The following is a 10,130-nucleotide window of genomic DNA, read 5'->3' as shown; positions in this document are numbered from 1 at the left end:
TTTTCTTTTATAAAAAAACTTTTGTATTGCATAATTCAAAAAGTAAAAAATGACTTGGTGTAATTTGAAAGTCAAATTACTTCTAGATCCAAAATAATTTGACTTCTAAATTACCCAATCCGAAAAAGATAAAATAGAATATTTTTGGTTAAATTATGTCTTTGACCTTCATTTTCGTTCGAAAACATTGATTTGTTTTTTCTATTTTTATAAGTATCAATTAGGTCCTCAATTTCGATAAATGGTATCAATGATGTCTTTTATGTTAAGTTGGGTTAAACAACATTTGGGGATGCTAAGGTGGATTTATGTAATGGATACGTGTCATTTACATTTGAAATCAATAGAAGACAATGTAATTTTTGGAAGATATACATGTCATTTGCCTATTTTGGTTGAAGCCCTAAATTGTGAAATTATTCCTCTTCTTCGACATTGTGGTGAGCGTAGATGAGTGATATATCTGGGAAAGTCTTCTTCATCTTCCACTTGCAATGTTTCGGGAGTGCAGAACCCTAGTGTGTCATGTTGTGGTGGAGGTGAGTGTATGTGTATGGCTGTAACACCCACTTGCTATTGTGGGGAGAAATCGATGTTGAGAACTACGAGAATTGCGGAGAATAGAGGGAAAAAAATGTTGGGGTTGCCTAAACTTCAAGATAATCTTTGCTAATTTTTGTATAGTTTTTCTGTATATGTTTTAGAAAGTAGTTTTTGTTGTTGGTGACGTCAATGGTGTTTTTCAAACAGACTGGAAGTGAACATTGTGGTGGGTGCAATTACTTCAATTGGTTTACTAAGGATGGGATTGAAGAAAAGGGTTGTGGTATTGTCAAGATTGAAGAAAGGGGGTTGTGGCAGCGTCAAGAATGAAGAAAAGGGTGGTGACACTGTGAAGATTGAAGAAAGGGGTGGTGGCACCGTCAACAATGAAGCAAGGAATTGATAAGCATACTTATTGATAAGCATAAATGAATCTGGTCCACCACTTAAGAATTTAACATCACAAAATAAAGTGGTCCATAAAATATAAAAAACTTGCTTCATTCATAACCATAAATGAAAGTGGGCCACCACTTAAACATTTAACATCCTAAAATATAACCTTGTTCCCAACAATGTTGGTCAACCATGTGCCCATTTTACATCCCAAAATAAAGTGGTACACCACTTAAGAATTATACATAACAAAATAAAGTGGTCCACCACTTGATATATCGTCGTTCAAAAAGCTAGTAAAACAAGTGGTATTAAGTTCTGAATAGCTAAACAATAATACAAGATAAGATTACATAGCAATGGTTGCATGTCATGGATTTCATATGCGTCCCCTCCTTACATTGAGCTTCAGCCTCATGATTGCTCTTCCACGTGATCGTTGGGTTGCTTGCTGAGATGGTTGAGTAGAATGCTTTGGTGCTCTAGTGACTTGCACAGATGATTGCATAGAAGGTTGTGATGCTACATCTTGTGGTTGGGCTGCATCTAGTGTAACATCCCATCTAGATATTACAAATTTAAATAATAAAACAAAAACATAATAATAATACTTCATTTATTTTAAATCGTTTCCCAAAAACCGTGGGAATTTAAAACTTTATTACACTGATAAAACCAAATCCAATCCAAATATTTATTAAACATAATACATTATCAACTCAGTCTCATTATAAAGCCAAGTTTTGTAATTCAAATAGTTACAGGAAAATCCTTAAAACTCATAAAAATGATAAAATGCTGCCATAAAGTTTTCCAACTAGCCCACGCTCCGGCTTTACGCTCCACCAGTACGACCTGCAACATCATCTGCTCCCGTGTACCGCGTACACAATCATCGCCAAACACACGCAGATAGGCTGAGCTAAAGGAATATAAACATATGCAACAATTTATATAATCAAAACACACATATTAAAGGAACTCCATCCTTTGGTCTCATCACACATGGCCACCACCATGTAATCCATGTTCTACGTCTTTGGTTGATAATCTCAAGCTATCGTTGTTGTCCAACCTACAAGCCACCACTTGTAGAACACATGCGGAAACACTCGCTATTTCGAGCCACAACTCAAAAAATGCTCATATTACCCTCTATCCTAAGCCACAACTCCAGGAATACTCCAGCATTTGACCCTTGAGATATCGCCCAAAGTCTTGTAGACCACGCACATCCAACGGAAGCAAAACACAATGTCTGCTTCATCAAAAAATCGCTTGGCGCTCCACACGAGTCGCCAAGCGCAAAGGCTTCAAGACCGCCTGGCGGGGGACACGTGCCGCCAAGCGCCAAACGCCTATGATGATATTGTTTCTACAAGTATCGCATGGTGGGAAAACTCTTATCGCCAAGCGCTACACACTTCAATTATCTACTGGTTTTGTAGCTATCGCCTGGCGGTCAAACACCACCGCTAGGCGCTACACCAGTACTTGCGTAGTACTAGTTTTTTTTAAGCACCTAGAACAAAGTAAAATCAATCCATTCACCTTTCATATATATTCTTCCCCTTTAAACCCATGCTAGCATTCAATTCTAACTCATGAATAACGCATGCTTAAACAAGTATAAGCAGCAACATTCTAACAATTTAAGCACATGATCCTAGCACCAATGCAAATTAATATCGTCACACATGCATTCACCAATAACCAATTCTCCACATGTGACTAATCCAAAGGAACATTCAACTTAATAGAGACTTACCACATAACCAAATCATGCTTCATTAGAAGTTACTACTAATTATCAAGAGGTTATTCATGCATTTTAAAGACTCCAAAATCAGCAATATTGAGTAACGTATATCTCTAGCTACTGACGTCCAAATCAAATCTCCACCGTTGAAAGTGAAGAACCATATGTTATGGACCACCTGTCAAAATTTTACCTAAATCGGACGGTTAACGAACTAGGAAATGCAGTTTTATAAAAAAATGTGCAAACTAGAAAAAGGTGGTGGCGCCTAGTGCCCAGAAGTGGAAGGTGGTGCCTGGCGATTCAGTAAATACCGCCAGGCCCTACATCCAAAAACCTAGAATTGGGTAAAAATTCTATGCATCGCCTGGCAGTCGGGAATGTACCACCAGGCGGTTCCTCTCACAGGAACCCAGAAACACGAAAATCAGATGAGTCGCCTGGCGGCTATGCATAGCCCGCTAGGCGATTTCTGGAATTTTTCCAGAAACACAACAGTTCATGCAGAAACAGGTAATACTCATGCAATTCATACTACAGATCATGCCATTATTCACCCAGAATACAAATAATGAGAAAAATTCCCCTAACCTAGAATTTTCTTTGCTTAGAGTTTGAATTATGAGTCTTCCCTTGAGCACCAAGGCCCTCCCTTTGATTCCTTCCAAAAAAACTCTTCTTTTCACACCAGAATCACAATTTTCTCTCTGGAATTTCGCTCCTCACAAGGTCCTCTCTAATGGCAGCCTCAAAAACCCTTTTTCTCTCCTTTAATTCACTTTTTAATTAGGTATTAAGGGTGATTAATGGCCAAAACGAAAATGATCTCATTGGTGGTGGTAATTGCCATTCAAGCACAATTATGAGATGATTTTTCAGCCCTACTGCCCATTCAGCTAGGATTTCCTCAGCCCTTTCACATTCAAGCCAAAACTAATTTTAGCAAAAAGAAAGTTTACTTTGGTTCTACCAAGGTTTGAACTCATAACCAAACCAATGTCATCCTAATGCACAACCACTCAACCAATTCATGTTTCGTGATAATTCTTATAATTATAAGGTTTTATTATCACTCAACATGGTCATGCACATAATTAAAATAATAACAATTAAATAACATGTAAATGGCATACATAGTACTCAAACCTAAGTCCTCTCACACAATCAAGTACTCTCAACCATTTGAGCTAATACTTTTCCACATCATAACAATCTCCATTAAATGCCATAAAGGCTCCCCTACCCATATTTATTAAATAATTATTTATTTAATTATTTAAATTTCACGGGTCTTACATCTAACACACCCTCCTTATATAACTCACGTTCAAGTTCACAGTCAACAACATCTAACTGACCCCCTTATCTAACCCACCTTTAGGTTCACACTCAGTAGTAACAATATCTAACTCACCCACCTCAACTAACTAACCTTCACCTTCACACTCACCCACCTTAGCTACATCTCCATCATGAGAAAAATATTCCAACATTTCTATTATCTCGAGTTCACACATTTCATGCACCACAAAAAGATGAACTTGACCATTTAGCCTAGCTATGTTGACCATATGCATCACACATCATCACACAAAATCTCTAACCTGTCCTCCAATATTGAACCACCTCCTACACAATACCACAAATCATTCTCTCTAACATACCCTATCTAGCTTTAGCGATCTGGATCATAAGACAAGGTAGAACTTTTCCCATCATATCTCAGATTGCCATCGTTCACAAATTTCCATATGTGGTGGAACACCACTTCAAACATGTCATCGTCCATGATGCACACACACACACGCACACACATACACACACACACAAATATATATATATATATATATATATATATATATATATATGTCTACACCTATACAATATTCATTTACCGACAAAAAATAAACATATATTAAAAACCAAACCACACCAAAACAGATGTGGAGGAAACATGAATTATAACCCACTCAGACTATTCAGTCTAGAGGTCTCATTGGTTTTATGTAGAAAATTTCACAGGGGAAGTCTTCTAAGGTGCAATGTTTTACTGGTTGCACAACACTTTGCTGTTTTAGTTTAAGTAATCAGGAAGCTCTCAAATAGCCTATAAAATAATTTGAATCTAGCATTGGACTAATGAGAATGAATCAAGTAACTGCCAATGGTGACCAACTTGAACGAGTACCTATAAGTGGAAATTCTTAAGGGGTATTATTTTAATTGCACTTTAAATATGTAAGAACCTGTGTTTGCTTTTAATCTTTTTTCTATACACATCTTTTAATCATATATATTTATATTCTTTGCTGATAAAAAAACACTAAAATAGATAACTGAATATGATTTTCAAATGGGGGACCATAACAAAAAAACAAATTATAACATGGTGGGACACAAACCCATACTTAAACAACTCACACCAACATTTACACACCTAATACTCCACAAAAGTACTTATGTTTCCCAAAACAGAGATTCTATAGTACATGCACCGAATAAAAGCATACATGGCAGATTGAGACCACAAAATCTACTCACCTCACAACCTTCGATTGTAACAATGTCGTGTATCCACTAAACACGTTCATAGAAATATGATCACCTTCATTTTATACCTTAATCTTTTATTACTCTTGAATCCTCATTTCCTTTCAAATACAAAACCCCAATTTCCACAGAATCCCCAATTTCTGCTATTTACAAAAACCCTAACTTTGGGATTAACATTTAATTATTAAATAACATTTTTCACGTTAGTAACTTATTTCAATTTTATTTTCCTTGTCACTGTTTAAAAAAACATAACCATGCCACCTCACTATTCCTTTAACGTCGTTTAAGCAAGTTAGGTTAAACTATAAGTTAGTTAAAAACATTAACCACCCATGGTTAGCTTAAGCTAGGTGCAAATTGGGTCAACTATAATTGTTGACTTTTGTTGACCCAAGTTGACCAAAAACCCTATACTACGTGGCCCATGATACAAAGCTTAAAATTAAAATCCGATACTACTTGATATAAGGTTAACATATTCCTACACTACTAGAGATGGTCTATGATGGCCCATGAGAATAAGAACTTTTCTTCACCTTGCATATATGACTTTAACTCTTCTTAAATATGCTTAACCATGTTTCTTGTCATTTGGCCCTTGGCTAGTGGTTTGCCATGATCCCCTCCCTCTTGAGAATGATTTGACCTCAAATCTAGAGGCTCTTCATCACCATCTTCCTCCATGTCTTCTATAAAATGGGTTAGAACACACATAATGAAAGTGGTACTCACATGATACTCACATGACAATTATAGCCTATATGCATTGTTGTTAATCCTCTTAAGCACTTTAAAATGACCATCACCACGACGATTGAGTTTGAACTTCCTTTGTTTTGGAAATATATCTTTGCTCAAATGGACCCAATCCCAATCTCCTTCCTCAAAATCACTTCCTTCTTACCTTTGTTACTGTGCTTGGAATATCTCTTAGTTTGGTGTTGTATTTGAGCTTCACCCATTCATGAATTTTCTTCACAAATTCGTATCTTGATACCCTTGCCTTATGAATGAAATCACTAGGATTTGGGAGAGGTATGAGATCTAAAGGAGTGAGAGGATTGAATCCATATACAACCTCAAAAGGAGAAAGACTTTGGTGGTCATGTGAACCATCCTATTGTATGGAAACTCAATGTAAGGATGGTACTCATCCCAAGATTTGTGGTTTCCCTTTAGGATTGCCCTAAGCATGCTCCCTAGAGATCTATTCATAACCTCGGTTTAGCCATCCATTTGGGGATGACTAGAGGTGGAAAATTGAAGCTTAGTTCCTAGACTTGACCAAAGAGATTTCCAAAAGTGGCTAAGAAACTTAGTATTTCTATTAAACACTATGGTCCTAGGAAACTTATAAAGTTTAACCACATCTCTAAAGAAGAGTCTACATATATTACTTGCAATATCTACCTTGTGGCTTGATATGAAATGAGCCATCTTGCTAAACTTATCCACTACCACAAAGATAGAGTCAAATACCCTTTGGGTCTTGAGTAAACCTAAGATAAAATCCTTGCTGTCTTCCCAAAGGGATGAAACAATAAGGAGAGAGGTGTACAAATCATTTGGCATAGTCTTAGCCTTAGCTTGTAAGTATACAATGCACTTATGACAATGCCTTTTTACTTCCTTTCTCATATGAGGCCAATGAAATCTCTCTTGAAGAATGCTTAGAGTTTTATCAACTCCAAATTGGACCATGAGACCTCCCTCATGTGACTCCTTGAGGAGTAGTTTCCTATGGGAACCTTAAGACATACACAACTTACCCTCTTTAAACAAGTACCCCTTAGACATATATTAACCCTTCTAAGCTTTCTTTTAGCACTTAGAAAAGATGGAGGAGAAGAAATCATCTTGCTCGTACAAGTTTCCCATGTGATTAAAATCAAGAATTTAAGCTCCAAGTTTTGGAAAGAGGTTCTGCTTTCTTGAAAGTGCATTTTCCATAACATTTGTTTTTCATTTGTTTTATTTGATCACATATGGGAATTGTTCCTAATACTTGATCCATTTTGCATGCCTCTTGTTCAACTTGTGTTGTCCCCTCAAATACATAGGTGACTCATGGTCACTATGAATGTCAAACTCTTTGGAGACTATGTAATTCTCATAAGTTTGAAGAGACCTCATAGGGGCATACATCACTTTGTCATAGGTGGGAGAGTTGAGAGTGGCACCATTGAGTTTTTCACTAAAATAGGCAATGAGGTGCCCCTTTTGCAATAAAACTCCACCTATTTCCACATCACTTGCACCAAATTCTATCTCAAAAGTTTTTGAAAAGTTTAGAAGGGCTAGAATGGGTGAATTGTTGAGCTTTTCCTTGAGTCGCTTGAAAGCCAACTCTTGTCTCTCTCCCCACTCAAACTTCACATCTTTTTTCACCATCTCATTGAGAGGTGAAGCTATACTTGAGAAGTTATGGACAAATATACTATAGAAGGATGTTAACCCATGAAAACTCTTAACTTTTCCTATATTTTGGTGAGTTTTCAACTCTTGAATGGCTTGAACTTTTGTGGGATTAACATGCACACCGTTCTTATTAACTATGAATCCTAGAAAGTCAACATTATCTTCACAAATTGTGCACTTTTCTTTGAAAATAGATGGTTGTCTTTTAGAGTGGAGAGAACAACCTTCAAATGATCTAAATGCTCATGAAGACTTTTGCTATACACTAGGATGTCATTAAGGTAGACTACTTGATGTGACCCCAACAAGCCCAAATGAAACTTCAAGCCCTATTTCAAGTGCAAGCCCACTTAAAGGCCCAATTACAAGATCAATGATGAAGAAGATTCAAAAGGGCCTCCCATTAGATGATCACAAATTCAATGAGCTTTTCACATTATTTACATGGGCCAAAGATATCACAAAGACTTGAAGAAGTGCATGTAAATCTAGTAGTGTAGATTTAAATTGGGTCATTGTTTGGGCTTTGCTTTCAATAATGGTGTAAGACATAAAAATAGGTGTTACATGTACAAATGGGCTCGGCCCACTAAGAGTCTCCCTTAGGCCATGCATCCCATGGAGCCAAGTCCACACTCCACCCATGCGCCTCTTTCATCCAAGGGCTAAAAGAGTGTCTTCTTTTCCAAGTCTTCATCCAAAGGCTAGGAAGATGCCTCCTTCTCCAAGCTACCATCCAAGGGTGATGATTAAAGCTTCTCCTCCAAGCTTGATCTAAGGGCCAAGAATTAGTCTAGCTTTTAGGCTCACATATAAAAGCCAAAAGTAGACCATTTGTACATTTTCACTCTTGAAATTTTATTCAATAGATGCTAATTGAGTTGAGATCACTCCTCCCTCTATTGCCTTTGAGAGTCACTCTTTCTAGAGATTTCCTCTCTCAACCTCTAGCCACCTTCCTTAGGCTAGCTTAGGTTTGGAAATCCTATCACCTCCTTCACCTACCATAGCTTGCAAGAGCCTTCAAAACTTGCCTCTACTCATTCATCAAAGTTCCGCTGCACCATGGAGTTCTTCACGCACCTTTGGAGCTCCACCATAATGGTATCAATAGCCATCAAACCATGGTTTCTCACGGTTTGGTAAGGTTCTTTCCTAGTCTTGTGTTTCCTTCATTTTTTCGTCTTGTTGTCTCATCTTCTTCTTTTTCTATTTTTTTTCTTCTTTCAGTTTTACCGTTCATTTTCTATTCCATTGTGTTTCTATTGTGTTTCTCCATTGATTCCATGCAACTATGAGACTACAAGAGTGTTCTACACTCTATATGTAGATTTCCATGCTTGCTATAGTTCACATCATTTACTAGCTTTCCTTTAAATTTCAGCACCATTTTCTTGCTTCTATAGTGTTTTTTGTCATTTTCATTCGGTGGTTCTTTGTTATTTTACATTTCCACCGTTCAAGTTGTGTTCTAAGTCTTGTTAATGCTTTCTTTTACATGTTTCTTCAATTTTCCACCGTTTACAATCAATTTCTGCACTTGCTTGAGTGAAACCGTGCCAAACTCCACTAAAAAACGCAATGAAGCTTCATGTTATGCGTGTGGATGTTTGAGTTAGCTTTCCTCACTGTTTTAATGCCATTTCACTGATTGGTTTGTGCCTTAGAGTGTCCTAGATGTTCATCTTGATCTATGCTTGATTTTAGATCATAATCAAGCTCCAAATCGAATTGATTTGTCCATTGAACATCTTCTACTTTCACTATGCTTTTGCTTCAATTTTCAACTTTTTTTTCCACTGCACAACTTCTGTTTGAGAAGTGTCACGAGTGACTCAGTGCACCAAATTGTAATCTGATTGTTGCTTCGAAAAGCTAAGTCATAGACGAAAATTCTCCAACAAGAATCATTCAATTATGTTGAGAATTGAATTCGAGCCAAATTTTCGAAGTAGAAGTAACTTTCTGCGTTTTTTCACTGTAAATCTGCAGTTGTTTTCACTTGTGTCCTGACGCACACTTTTCTTGTTTGATTTAACTGGAACGCTTCATAGCACTGAATCACTTTATGATTTTTGCCTAATTTTCTTAACATTTGTCATTCAAATATGTCTAGTACAAAAAATATGATAAATCTTCAAAGTTAAGGCATCTGTCAGCGTTTTCTGGTGTTGCGTTTTCGGGAAAATCACTGTTTAATGTGTTTTTGGTGTGTTTTGCTTCAAAATTTCCGTGCTCTTGCTCTATACATTTGCTTGTTTATGTGTGTATTCCATATTGCCATCAATTGTTTTCATTTGGAGTGGCTTAGTTCCCTCATATTGGCACACATGCAATGAATACCATAAGCATTTTAGGAGCATTGTAGTTTCTGTTTTTAGTTTTTTTTAATCCATTCTAGTTCCATTCTAGGATTCCTTTTGATGTGCTTTCCTTTCTTTCAAGCCTTCATTTCTTG

This window comes from Vigna unguiculata, chromosome 3 (genome assembly GCF_037176805.1).
Source record: "Vigna unguiculata cultivar grain cowpea cultivar isolate G323 ecotype 2 chromosome 3, ASM3717680v1, whole genome shotgun sequence".
Classification (NCBI taxonomy): Eukaryota; Viridiplantae; Streptophyta; class Magnoliopsida; order Fabales; family Fabaceae; genus Vigna; species Vigna unguiculata.
This window is presented reverse-complemented; position numbering follows the sequence as displayed.